Source organism: Hordeum vulgare, chromosome 5H (genome assembly GCF_904849725.1).
Source record: "Hordeum vulgare subsp. vulgare chromosome 5H, MorexV3_pseudomolecules_assembly, whole genome shotgun sequence".
Lineage (NCBI taxonomy): Eukaryota > Viridiplantae > Streptophyta > Magnoliopsida > Poales > Poaceae > Hordeum > Hordeum vulgare.
The window spans coordinates 518,862,088-518,875,831 of record NC_058522.1 but is presented as its reverse complement, the minus strand read 5'-3'; positions in this window follow the sequence as shown (position 1 = coordinate 518,875,831).

Below are 13,744 nucleotides of genomic sequence, written 5' to 3'. Positions count from 1 at the left end.
CCCGTTCGTGTTAGGATCGCTCATTTATGGAACATAACACCGGTAGCCGGAAACTAAGGGGGCAAAGGGGAACAAAACACCAGGCTAGAAAGGCCGAGCCTTCCACCTTTTACCAAGTATATAGGTCCATTAAATTAAATAGCATTAATATGGTGATAAGACAAGGAACCCATGTTATCACATGGAAGCATCTGCACCTGCAACTAGCAACGCTATCGACAGGGTTAAGCAAGCAGTAACATAGCCATTCAGTGGTTTGCTAGGTCGAACAGGTTGAAGGTAATCATGGCATTGTTGAGAGGCTGGTATTCAACATGTGGTAGGCAACGAGACATAACGATAGAAGCGATAAACTAGCATGGCAATGATAGTAATGGTATATGGGGAAATGGTCATCTTGCCTGAGATCCCGCTTGGAAGAAGAATGTCTCCGTGAAGCAGACGAACCGACGTAGTCGAACGGGTCCTCACAATCCGGCACGCTGCGGAACTCTATCGAGACGAAGCAAACCGGAAACACAAATCAACTCACGGAATTCAAACAAAGCACGGAATAAATCCTACGAACTAAACAAGAGGGCAACATGGCAAAATATCGCGCGAACTAAGTTACTCAAAAGATAAAACTAATTGCATAGAAAAATCCAATGGATTTTTCTACCCCGAAAACATATAAAATGTGTGGGGTTGCACAACAAAATAATGCCACACGAAAATGCGAAAAAAATATCCTAGACACGGAAAAATAAACTAGCGCAAATCCCTACACGCAAAAATACCAATGACCGCTCTAAAATACATGGAAAATTAGTTCCTAAAACATGGGCATTTCTATTACGGCATACGAGCAATTCGGGCACGCACGAAAATAGCTACGGGTAATAAATCTATCGAGACAGCACGCAAAACTAGGCATTAGGCACGCTAAACTAAGTCAAACAAATGTGCAAGTTTTATAAACGGATTCTAGCGCAAAACTACACGAAAAGCATATATTACTCGCTCCGATCCGACACACGGGTAAAAAGTTACGGACGTATTAACATCCATATATTTTCTTGAATTTAAATAATTCCGAAATTAATCCTAAAATAACTACTGGGCCGAATCTACCCACTGTTGGGCCGAACAGAGCAGGCGCTAAATGATTAAACAGCGCCTCGGCCGAAAGATAGCACAAAGGGTCGGCTGGCTCACCTTAGTGGGCTCGGGCCCAAACTAAGAGGCCGAGGCAGGACTGGAGAAGGCCGGGAGCTGGGCCAGGCAACGTGGCACTGGGCCACGGCCCACGTGGGAGGAGGCGAGCGCTCGGGAACTGCTCGTCCCGATCCCGTTAGGGACCGACAGAGCAGCGCCGACGGCGACAGACCTTGGGGCTCCGGCGAGCGAGCCCATGGGAGCGCGGCGGTGAGAGCTAAGACGGGTCCCTCGGTCTGGGCCTAGCTGGACCCGGTTGGATCTGGACGGCGGCGGCGAACCGCGACCGGAGATGGAGCATCGACGCGCAGATCGGGCTGGATCGGAGGCGAGCTGCGGCTGGCGGCAGGATGAGCTGCGGCTGGCCGGCGGCTGGTGAGGGGCAACGCCGGAAGTAGAGCACGGGCACACTGCCAGCGGTGGCTGGCACCTGTGCTGGTGTGGTGCTGGCCCGGATCGGCGGTGGCTGCTGGTGTGGGGAACTCGGGCCCAGATGGGCTCGGGCGGGCCCAACGCGGGCTCCACGGGTCCGACGGCTGGAGGTGGGAGGAGAGAGCAGGTGGGAGGCGGCTAGGGTTTCGTGGGTTGCATGAATTTCGAGGTGGAGAGGGGAGAGGCTATCTAAATTATGAGGGGGGGGGTATTTATGGAGAAAAGGGGGGCTAGGTTAACCGGAATTTCGTTCCGGAGCCAACCGTGCGGTCGGATTCGAACGATTCCGCACGCAGGAACGGGTACGTGGCCGTGTAGGGTGGTTTACCGAAGACGAGAGGGAGAACGGGCGGCGCGGCAACGAATTTTAAAACAGCAACAGACCTCCGACGGTAGACCGAATATGGTGCCGCTAGGGTCGACCGTTCGGGTACCAGACGGATTCCGATCGTGACGAAATTCGACCGGCGGCCTAGCTATAATAAAATAACACCGCACGTCAAATCTCAACCCAATCAGAGAAAGTTTTACGCACACTTTAAAAACAGGGTTTCGACGATGCCGCGGGCGCGTGCGTGTGCGGTCGGACTCAGAACGGACAACGACGAGAACCGGCAACTACTAGCGGATGCAAGTTTTGTAAACTGGCGGCAACGAAGATGCCGATGCAATGCAGATGATGCGCATGATGCGATGATGATGCGACAAAAGAAAAATAGACACATGACGAAAACGGAAAGAAAGGGGAATCTTCTGGAATGTCGGCATCGGGCTGTCACAACTCTCCTACACTACAAGAGGATCTCGCCTCGAGATCCAAGAATGAAAGGGGGAGAGGATGAGAAAACATGAGGTAAAACTTAGTCGCTTCTGTGACAAACGAGTGAAACCAACGATCCTTGAAGGTTGCAAAGCGATGAGGAATGATATGAGAAAGAAGCAAGAATTCACGGAAAATTTCGGCAGCACTTCGGTAGGAAAATGGGACAAAAATTCGATAAGATGGAAGAAATAGACAATATTCACAACAAACAAGTAAATAGAACAAGGGAACACCATGATCTTGATAGAACAACATAATAGACCCAAAAGAGCAACAACACAATGCCTCCGGAACAATAGAATAGGAACTAACACATATGGAAGAAGAGAATGAAGAAAAGAATGACAACTATCATCACAATAGGATTGAAGAGCCTCCGGACAGAGAATTGACGTAGTAGTTGGAAAAAGAACAACAAAAAGAACAAGATAGTAGTGGGCTTATGAAAATCATCTCAACAAATATGAGGTGACAACCAACCACTAAAAGAAGCAAGGATAGTTGAAAGCAAAGATATCAAAACTTCTTACACCAAGAGGATACATTGAGAACTAGGATTAATGACAAGCACCATGATAGCAACAATCCACAGGAAAAGCTTTAGGTGAATCCAAACCAAGATAGCTCAAAGAAGAAATCATGGGTTGAAAATATGTCATGATCAAAGAATTGGTGGGTTTAATTATCTCATTCTTGAAAGGAAATCTCTTTGAGGCTCCTGCACTAACAAGAATGCTATAATACCACCTCAAAGGATAAAGGAATAACAAATGCACTGGAAATGCAAGAGAAAGAATACTTGAGGTACTCTAACAGGAATCTTGAAGAACACTTCAGAAAAAGGAATTGATATCATGAGCCACTCCGGAAGAAGAATTCAGATCACTTGATGAAACAAGAATAAGAATTATGTTATGCTTATCCTTCATCAAATTAAATTGATGACAAGCAACGGATTTAGCATACCCCTTATTCTTCCTGAAAGAAACTTGAAGAGAGAGATAGATATGCACCACTAGAAGAAGTCTTGAAGGAGACACCGGTGAAAATTCACAATTGAATGGGAATACCAAGAAAGCATGGAGACACAAGAGAATGAAAAGATCATGAGCCACCTAACAAGAAACTTGAATAAGGCACCGGAATAATCGAGAGACGAGCGAAGAGACAACAATTGAGAAGAATTGAGGATGAAAGCTGAAAGCTGAAAACGAAGAATCTTCTGAAATGATGGCCTTCGGAGGAACGAGAAATAAAAACAACTCAGAAATGCACAGGATAGCAAGAAAGGATTGCTCATGACTGACAACAATTAAGAAGATGGCACCAAGCTGAAATGACGAATCTCCAAAAGAATGGACAAGATTAAGAGAAACACTCCTTCAAATTGCAAGCTGAGAATGATGACGAGAAACAACACCACGAATAACTGAGACACTCCGGAATAAAGAAGAATGCAAGGTTGAGCCAAATAAGAGAATTAATTCGAATAGATCTTGGAGAAGGGATATGACTGATGAAATTCATACTTACGTCATAGTTGAAAAGATCTAGAGATCTCTGGAAGATTACAAGAGCTATAACAGATCCTGGGAAAAACCTGTGGGTTATGGGCCCACTCAAAGAAACCACCGTTGAAAAGATTGCTCAAAATGATAGATATTACACCGGTATAAAGAAAACTTGATGAGGTTGAAAACCTCAAAATAACTGAAGGATTGAAAACCAGAACTTCTGAAATATCTTTAACACTCCGGATAGAAAGAGAGAGGAATTATTAACAAGATAGTCTGAAAAGAATTCCCAACATGGGAAAGAATTGCAGGGATGAATAGGATATAATGAACACGGATAGCTGAATTAAATTCACCGGTAAGGATGACAAGAATGAACAAATATGACACGAATCTACTGAGAATCTTCACAATGAATCACCGGGTAAGAGAGAAAAGAACAGACAGCGGAAGCACAATGAAAAGAAAACTCTTGGATGAAAATTGAATCACTGAAGAAAAAGGGTGGGAGGGCGGCGTAAAACAAAGACAACTTGAGCAGATGAGATAACTCCGGAAAGAATTCAGAGAATGATCTGCAACAATTTAGAGAGGATTGAATTCACTGAAGAGAAGCACACCGGTTGAATGGAATTGATACGATGACTCCGGTTGAAAAGGAATTGATAAGACAATTGATAGAGCAAAGAAATAATACTCTCATAAAAATATGAGAACACCTCTTAGCAAAGATCTGAAATCACCACTTGACATCGAAGCAACACGAATTACCATAGTTCAACAAAACAAAGGGTGAGGATTTGTTGGAAGATTGTCCTATAAGCAACTACTTGAATTCCCACCTATGAATTCCTGAAATATCTGGTCATGCAATCTGGTACACGGATACAAGGAGTAATAATCACACAACTCCTATACTAACCCGTCACCTGTATCACATCCGTCAACAGACGACCAGAATCTCGGACCTTCATCTACAACAGACCCTCGTGATCACAACGATATAAAGTATGGCAGCACTCCCGAACAATATGCACCAGTACTGGGGACATCGGGGTTATCTCGCCACTACTAGTATTGAAGCAATTACGAACATCCTTCGTTCTTAGATACTAAGAAATCTGAATGATAACGACGTGCTCAAGAATCCCCTGGAGCTCAACTCCCCTGAAACTTAAAGCAGATAGGAGGCACCAAGACAGAACTCCGTCACATCGGCATCATATAGATCTCAAAAAAAATTTTTGAGTGAGAAGAGGAGTAGAATTAAAATATTACGTCAAGATTCCTCACCAGAGCATAGAAGAGCAGAAAAAAGAATCCTACTCTCCGATATATAACTAGACTCAAAGCAGTTTTTCACTAGACTCGACGCGGCCAAGTTCGATCAATCAAGGGGGCTCCTAGGTCGGTACTGCTCTGATACCAACTTGTCACGCCCAAGATGCGACCCTATCCTCAATTTGGCACGAAGGCCTCGTCAGGGATAGAAGCGCATCTCGTCATGTCACAAGAATGGATATCTTTACAAGTACATGTACTGAAAAGAAGCGATATATAATAGAATTGGCTTACACTCGCCACAAGCTACATCAGAGTCACATCAGTACATTACATAATCATCAAGCTTTAGAGCAGGGTCCGACTACGGACGAAAACAAACGACAAAAGAAGAACGAGGTCCATCCTTGCTATCCCAGGTTGCCGGCCTGAAACCCATCCTAGATCGATGATGAAGAAGAAGAAGCAACTTCAAATGAACGATCAATGCGCTCGCGTCAAGTAACCTTGACCTGTACCTGCAACTGGTGTTGTAGTAATCTGTGAGCCACAGGGGACTCAGCAATCTCATTTTTAAAGGTATCAAGACTAGCAAAGCTTAATGGGTAAGGTATGGTTAAGTGGTGAGGTTGTAGCAGCGGCTAAGCATTTATTTGGTGGCTAAACTTATGAGTACAAGAAGTAAGAGGGGGAAGATCTACGCATAACGGACGCGAACTACTGTTAATCAAATGAATGATCCTGAACACCTACCTACGTCAGACATAACCCCACCATGTCCTCGATCGGAGAAGGAACTCGCGAAACAGACATTCACGGTTACACACTCAGTTGGCATATTTTAATTAAGTTAACTTCAAGTTATCTAGAACCAGTGTTAAACAAAGTTTCCACGTTGCCACATAAGTGCGGGCACGACTTTCCGAAAAGATTTAACCCTGCAGGGGTGCTCCAACTAGTCCATCACAAATTACCACAAGCCGCATAGAAATCCTCAATCACGAAGCTCGCGATCTCGTTGGATTCCCTAGTGGAAAACCTCAACTCTGAGATTACCCAAAGCATCACCGGAATCCAGATGCACAAGATATCTTGTCAAAGGTAAAACTAATCCAGCAAGGCCACCCGGTGTGTCGACGAACCCGATAGGAGCCGCGTATCTCGTTCTCAGGACACACCGTCTATGCATAGTGGACGGTAGCCAAACCTCGAGTTGCCCCAAGGTGGCACCGCCGACTGCTAGGTGGGTGGACCAACACTCATGCGGAGGACTAGCCCGGGGGTTGATTAAATTATCCTCGGGGTCCGGAAAGTCCCTATGCAATTTTTATTAGGTGATTAGGCAAATGTAGTACCAAAGTTGGCCCTTGCCAGACCAGCTTTAATCTAAAACGAATTATCAAGGGGGTCCCCATAACAACCCCGTTCGTGTTAGGAGCGCTCATTTATGGAACATAACACCGGTAGCCGGAAACTAAGGGGGCAAAGGTGGAAAGAACACCAGGCTAGAAAGGCCGAGCCTTCCACCTTTTACCAAGTATATAGGTCCATTAAATTAAATAGCATTAATATGGTGATAAGACAAGGAACCCATGTTATCACATGGAAGCATCTGCACCTGCAACTAGCAACGCTATCGACAGGGTTAAGCAAGCAGTAACATAGCCATTCAGTGGTTTGCTAGGTCGAACAGGTTAAAGGTAATCATGGCATTGTTGAGAGGCTGATATTCAACAGGTGGTAGGCAACGAGACATAACGATAGAAGCGATAAACTAGCATGGCAATGATAGTAATGGTATCTGGGGAAATGGTCATCTTGCCTGAGATCCCGCTTGGAAGAAGAATGTCTACGTGAAGCAGACGAACCGACGTAGTCGAACGGGTCCTCACAATCCGGCACGCTGCGGAACTCTATCGAGACGAAGCAAACCGGAAACACAAATCAACTCACGGAATTCACCACACGATGCACAACACAAATGATGCATGAGCAGCTGAATACATGCAAGTCACGGCATGACAATGTTGGAAATATGCCCTAGAGGCAATAATAAATTAGTTATTATTATATTTCTTAGTTCATGATAATCGTTTATTATCCATGCTATAGTTGTATTGATTGGAAACACAATACTTGTGTGGATACATAGACAAAACACTGTCCCCAGTAAGCCTCTAGTTGACTAGCTCGTTGATCAAAGATGGTCAAGGTTTCCTGGCCATAGGCAAGTGTTGTTACTTGATAACGGGATCACATCATTAGGAGAATCATGTGATGGACTAGACCCAAAACTAATAGACGTAGCATGTTGATCGTGTCATTTTGTTGCTACTGTTTTCTGCGTGTCAAGTATTTGTTCCTATGACCATGAGATCATATAACTCACTGACACCGGAGGAATGCTTTATGTGTATCAAACGTCGCAACGTAACTGGGTGACTATAAAGATGCTCTACAGGTATCTCCAAAGGTGTTCGTTGAGTTAGTATGGATCGAGACTGGGATTTGTCACTCCGTGTGACGGAGAGGTATCTCGGGGCCCACTCGGTAATACAACATCACACACAAGCCTTGCAAGCAATGTGACTTAGTGTAAGTTGCGGGATCTTGTATTACGGAACGAGTAAAGAGACTTGCCGGTAAACGAGATTGAAATAGGTATGCGAATACCGACGATCGAATCTCGGGCAAAGTAACATACCGAAGGACAAAGGGAATGACATACGGGATTATATGAATCCTTGGCACTGAGGTTCAAACGATAAGATCTTCGTAGAATATGTGGGATCCAATATGGGCATCCAGGTCCCGCTATTGGATATTGACCGAGGAGTCACTCGGGTCATGTCTACATAGTTCTCGAACCCGCAGGGTCTGCACACTTAAGGTTCGACGTTGTTTTATGCGTATTTGAGTTATATGGTTGGTTACCGAATGTTGTTCGGAATCCTAGTTGAGATCACGGACGTCACGAGGGTTTCCGGCATGGTCCAGAAACGAAGATTGATATATAGGATGACCTCATTTGATTACCGGAAGGTTTTCGGAGTTACCGGGAATGTACCGGGAATGACGAATGGGTTCCGGGTGTTCACCGGGGGGGGGGGGGCGCAACCTACCCCGGGGAAGCCCATAGGCCTTGTGGGTGGCGCACCAGCCCTTGGTGGGCTGGTGGGACAGCCCAAGAAGGCCCTATGCGCCAAGGATAGAAAATCAAAGAGAAAAGAAAAAAAAAAGAGGTGGGAAAGGAGAGAAGGACTCCACTTTCCAATCCTAGTTGGACTAGGATTGGAGGAGGACTCCTCCTCCCTTGGTGGCGCAGCCCTTGGGGCTCCTTGAGCCTCAAGGCAAGCCTCCCCTCCCTCCTCCTATATATATGGAGCAATTAGGGCTGATTTGAGACAACTTTTGCCACGGCAGCCCGACCACATACCTCCACAGTTTTACCTCTAGATCGCGTTTCTGCGGAGCTCGGGCGGAGCCCTGCTGAGATTAGATCACCACCAACCTCCGGAGCGTCGTCACGCTGCCGGAGAACTCATCTACCTCTCCGTCTCTCTTGCTGGATCAAGAAGGCCGAGATCATCGTCGAGCTGTACGTGTGCTGAACGCGGAGGTGCCGTCCGTTCGGCACTAGATCGTGGGACGGATCGCGGGACGGTTCGTGGGGCGGATCGAGGGACGTGAGGACGTTCCACTACATCAACCGCGTTCACTAACGCTTCTGCTGTGCGATCTACAAGGGTACGTAGATCGGAAATCCCCTCTCGTAGATGGACATCACCATGATAGGTCTTCGTGCGCGTAGGAAAATTTTTGTTTCCCATGCGACGTTCCCCAACAGACAAATCACACAATCAAACACTACACATTAAGTGAAGTTCAATATGCAACAAGTTGCATATTGACGAAACTCCATGTTAATTATTTAGTTCTATCCCGATTAGATACACGACAATATAAAATATGGTTAAACATGGCAAGAGGTGAAGCGTGATTAAACTACCTATCTAGGCATTTTAAATGAGGTCGGAAATGATATATAGCACCTCCGAGACGACCTCACATGTTAATTTATAATTCTGTCCAGATCTGAAGTAACACCTTTAAATAGTTTTTAAACAACAAGACAAATAGGTTCACGTGATTCTACGCGTCATTTCAATCAATCTACACATAAAGAACATCTCCAACGGAGCTACGGATCAAAAGTTACAAGCACCGCAAGATATGATGGCACGAATGCAATATGTGTGCAACGTCGGCTATGAGCGCTTCAAAACATACAACCAGAAAAAGAATATTAAACTACACGAGATTCTAAGCAAGTTTCATGTAGGACGCGATCAAATCGGAGCTACGGTTCAACAACTACGAGCAAAATAAGAAATCACTACAATCTGTCAAAATCAGCCACATAGCATTTTCTACGCGCCACAACTACGGGCTACACAACTCCGATAATCTCAAGCAAGGCATGACACGAAAGAGGGCAAGAAGCACTACTACAAACAACTATCAACAACTAGCATGGCATCATGGATCACTAGGGCAAGAAGACACAAGATGGCATCTCACACACTATTTCAGACATAGTGAAAATTACACCTCATGAAAGTGCAGTTTTCGATCTGAAGCCATATTGACAGAAGAAAAACCATAATCTACAGGACTTCAAATGGCATGAAAATTCACAGCATGCTAGAGAAACACTAGGGCTACAACTAACTCCATTGGACCAACCTCGAAAGAGCTACAGATCACAAGATAGAAGCAAGACAAGACAGCAACAAAATATAACAGATTCCAGACTTAGAAATATTTCAGCTCCTCCAAAACAGCACTATTTTAGCAACTTGAGAGCAAGCAAACCACACCTAAACATGCATTTCTATTGCAACCAAAAATATCAGGGGCTAGACAAAACATCAAAGAACAACTCCTTCAAACGAAGCACGGAATAAATCCTACGAATTAAACAAGAGGGCAACATCGCAAAATATCACGCGAACTAAGTTACTCAAAATCTAAAACTAATTGCACAGAAAAATCCAATGGATTTTTTCTACCCCGAAAACATATAAAATATGTGGGGTTGCACAACAAAATAATGCCACACGAAAATGCGAGAAAAATATCCTAGACACGGAAAAATAAACTAGCGCAAATCCCTACACGCAAAAATACCAATGACCGCTCTAAAATAGATGGAAAATTAGTTTCTAAAACATGGGCATTTCTATTACGGCATACGAGCAATTCAGGCACGCACAAAAATAGCTACGGGTAATAAATCTATCGAGACAGCACGCAAAACTAGGCATTAGGCACGCTAAACTAAGTCAAACAAATGTGCAAGTTTTATAAACGGATTCTACGCGCAAAACTACACAAAAAGCATATATTACTCGCTCCGATCCGACACACGGGTAAAAAGTTACGGACGTATTAACATCTATATATTTTCTGGAATTTAAATAATTCCGAAATTAATCCTAAAATAACTACTCGGCCGAATCTACCCACTGTTGGGACGAACAGAGCAGACGCTAAATGATTAAACAGCGCCTCGGGCGAAAGATAGCACAAAGGGACGGCTGGCTCACTTTAGTGGGCTCGGGCCCAAACTGAGAGGCCGAGGCAGGACTGGAGAAGGCTGGGAGCTGGGCCAGGCAACGTGGCACTGGGCCACGGCCCACGTGGGAGGAGGCAAGCGCTCGGGAACTGCTCGTCCCGATCCCGTTAGGGACCGACAGAGCAGCGCCGGCGGCGACAGACCTTGGGGCTCCGGCGAGCGAGCCCATGGGAGCGCGGCGGTGAGAGCTGGGACGGGTCCCTCGGTCCGGGCCTAGTCGGACCCGGCTGGATCTGGACGGCGGTGGCGAACGGCGACCGGAGATGGAGCATCGACGCGCAGATCGGGCTGGATCGGAGGCGAGCTGCGGCTGGCCAGCGGCGACTGTCGGCGGCTGGCGAGGGGCAACGCCGGGAGTAGAGCACGGGCACGCTGCCAGCGGTGGCTGGCACCGGTGCTGGTGCTGGTGCTAGCCCGGATCGGCGGTGGCTGCTGCTATGGGGAACTCGGGCCCAGATGGGCTCAGGCGGGCCCAACGCGGGCTCCACGGGCCCGACGGCTGGAGGTGGGAGGAGAGAGCAGGTGGGAGGCGGCTAGGGTTTCGTGGGTTGCACGGATTTCGAGGTGGAGAGGGGAGATGGTGTCTAAATTATGAGGGGGGGGGGTATTTATAAAAAAAAGGGGGCTAGGTTAACCGGAATTTCGTTCCGGATCCAACCGTGCGGTTCGAACGATTCCGCACGCGGGAACGGGTACGTGGCCGTGTAGGGTGGTTTACCGGAGACGAGAGGGAGAACGGGCGGCGCGGCAACGAATTTTAAAACACCGACAGACCTCCGACGGTAGACCGAATACGATGCTGCTACGGTCGACCGTTCGGGTACCAGACGGACTCCGATCGCGACGAAATTCGACAGGCGGCCTAGCTATAATAAAATAACACCGCACGTCAAATCTCAACCCAATCAGAAAAAGTTTTACGCACACTTTAAAAACAAGGTTTCGACGATGCCGCAGGCGTGTGCGTGTGCGGTCGGACTCAGAACGGACAACGACGAGAACCGGCAACTACTAGCGGATGCAAGTTTTGAAAACTGGCGGCAACGAAGATGCCGATGCAATGCAGATGATGCGCATGATGCGATGATGATGCGAGAAAAGAAAAATAGACACACGAGAAAACGGAAAGAAAGGGGAATCTTCTGGAAAGTCGGCATCGGGCTGTCACAGCGCGTGGGTCCTGTTTGTCAGTCCTTGTCCTTGGAGAAGAAATGTGAACGAAATGGGATTTGAACCCAGGAGCTTAGATGACACGGATGTACTCCCTTCGTCTCAGAATAAGTGACTCAAAAATGACTCAAATTTACACTAACTTTAATACAAAGTTGAGTCATTTTTGAGTCACTCATTTTAATACGGAGGGAGTACAACCTAACAAAACTCTACATCTTATTTTAATATGAAGAGAGTATAAAGTTGAGTCATTTTTGAGTCACATGTCGTTATATATCGACCTCGTCGAACCCGTTACCTCTACCACGAGGGCTGCCAGGTGCCGTACGCCGCCCGCTGGGGCGCCTCCTTCCTCTCTTAACTCCCGCCTCCTCCCCGCAAGAAAGGAAGGACTTCCATGACAAACGCTGGATGATGATGGCCGAACCGCCTTGTGGACTCCCTCACCGATGTAGCCAACGGTGGTTCCTCAGCTTGAATTGTGCCTCTTCAAATTTTCTTGAAACATTCTTTCAACAGGTTTAGGTGGATATAATATATACAAGTATCCTTGAAACGTTCTTCAAAGGAATATTGACTAATTTTGTGTAAAATCCAAATTCAACAAACAAAACAACCCACGTAGACATATATATGAAAATCCATAAAAAGCCCTAAATGTAGTAATTCTCTTGCTCTTGAATTGTGAGTCTAGCTAGCCTTTCTCTGATTTGCTGGATGGGACCAACGGTTGGTTGGGGCCGAAGCCACACACAGGTCCTGTCGATGCTCCATCCGGGACGCTGCCGCATCAGGAGCCGGGCCTCGCCATCAAGGAGGCTGTACTTGAACACACTGCGCCTAAAGCTGAACAAGACACACCCGCCGTCCATGCCCAGCTGCGCAGTATCCGCGGCGAAGCTCGCCGGGGACCCGAGGAACAAGACACGGTCGCGCAAGCTCAGATTGTCCCTCTCCACCCATCCCATCTCGCCGCCTCCATCCACCCCTTCGTACGCGTGCACGGCCACCGAGAAAGCATGCGACATTATGGGGGTGGTTGTCATCGTCGCAACGATAGAATTCACGATCAACCAGAACGGACACGCAAATCAGCTCACCACGGGACTCGAGGATGTAGCTGTAATCCAGCTTGTATTTTGTAAATGTCTCGTCAATCATATTCCATGCCTCGACGAACATGTCGTCACCATTAGCTTCAAAGTCCGGCATGAGGGCGCAGCAGTAGCTCGCGCGTGCGTGCGTCGCTAGGACCTTGCCGTCGTGGTATCCAAGATGATAGATTCCCAACAGAGGTACTCTCTCCACCATGAACGTCCATACCGCATCACCAGGGCGCGAGATGGCCACTGTTAGATATAGATAGATCCCGTTCTCTGTATAATCATCAGTAAAGGCATACAGAAAGATAGTGCCGTCATCGTAGACTATGCCGCGTGGCTTGTCCATTGACATCTTGGTGTCATCGTCATCTGGAAAGCCAGGCAAGCGTGTGATGGCTCCCGTGAGAAGATGTATGAGTCCAGGCTCGGGGCTGCGTGTGATGGCTCCCGTGAGAAGATGTATGAGTCCAGGCTCGGGGCTCCATGTGAAGAGCCATGCAGCCGTGCCATCGGCCCTGGCCACCCAGTTTCTCTCTCTGGCCGTGGATGATGCGCCCCACGGTGGCTCGGCAAGGATGATGTT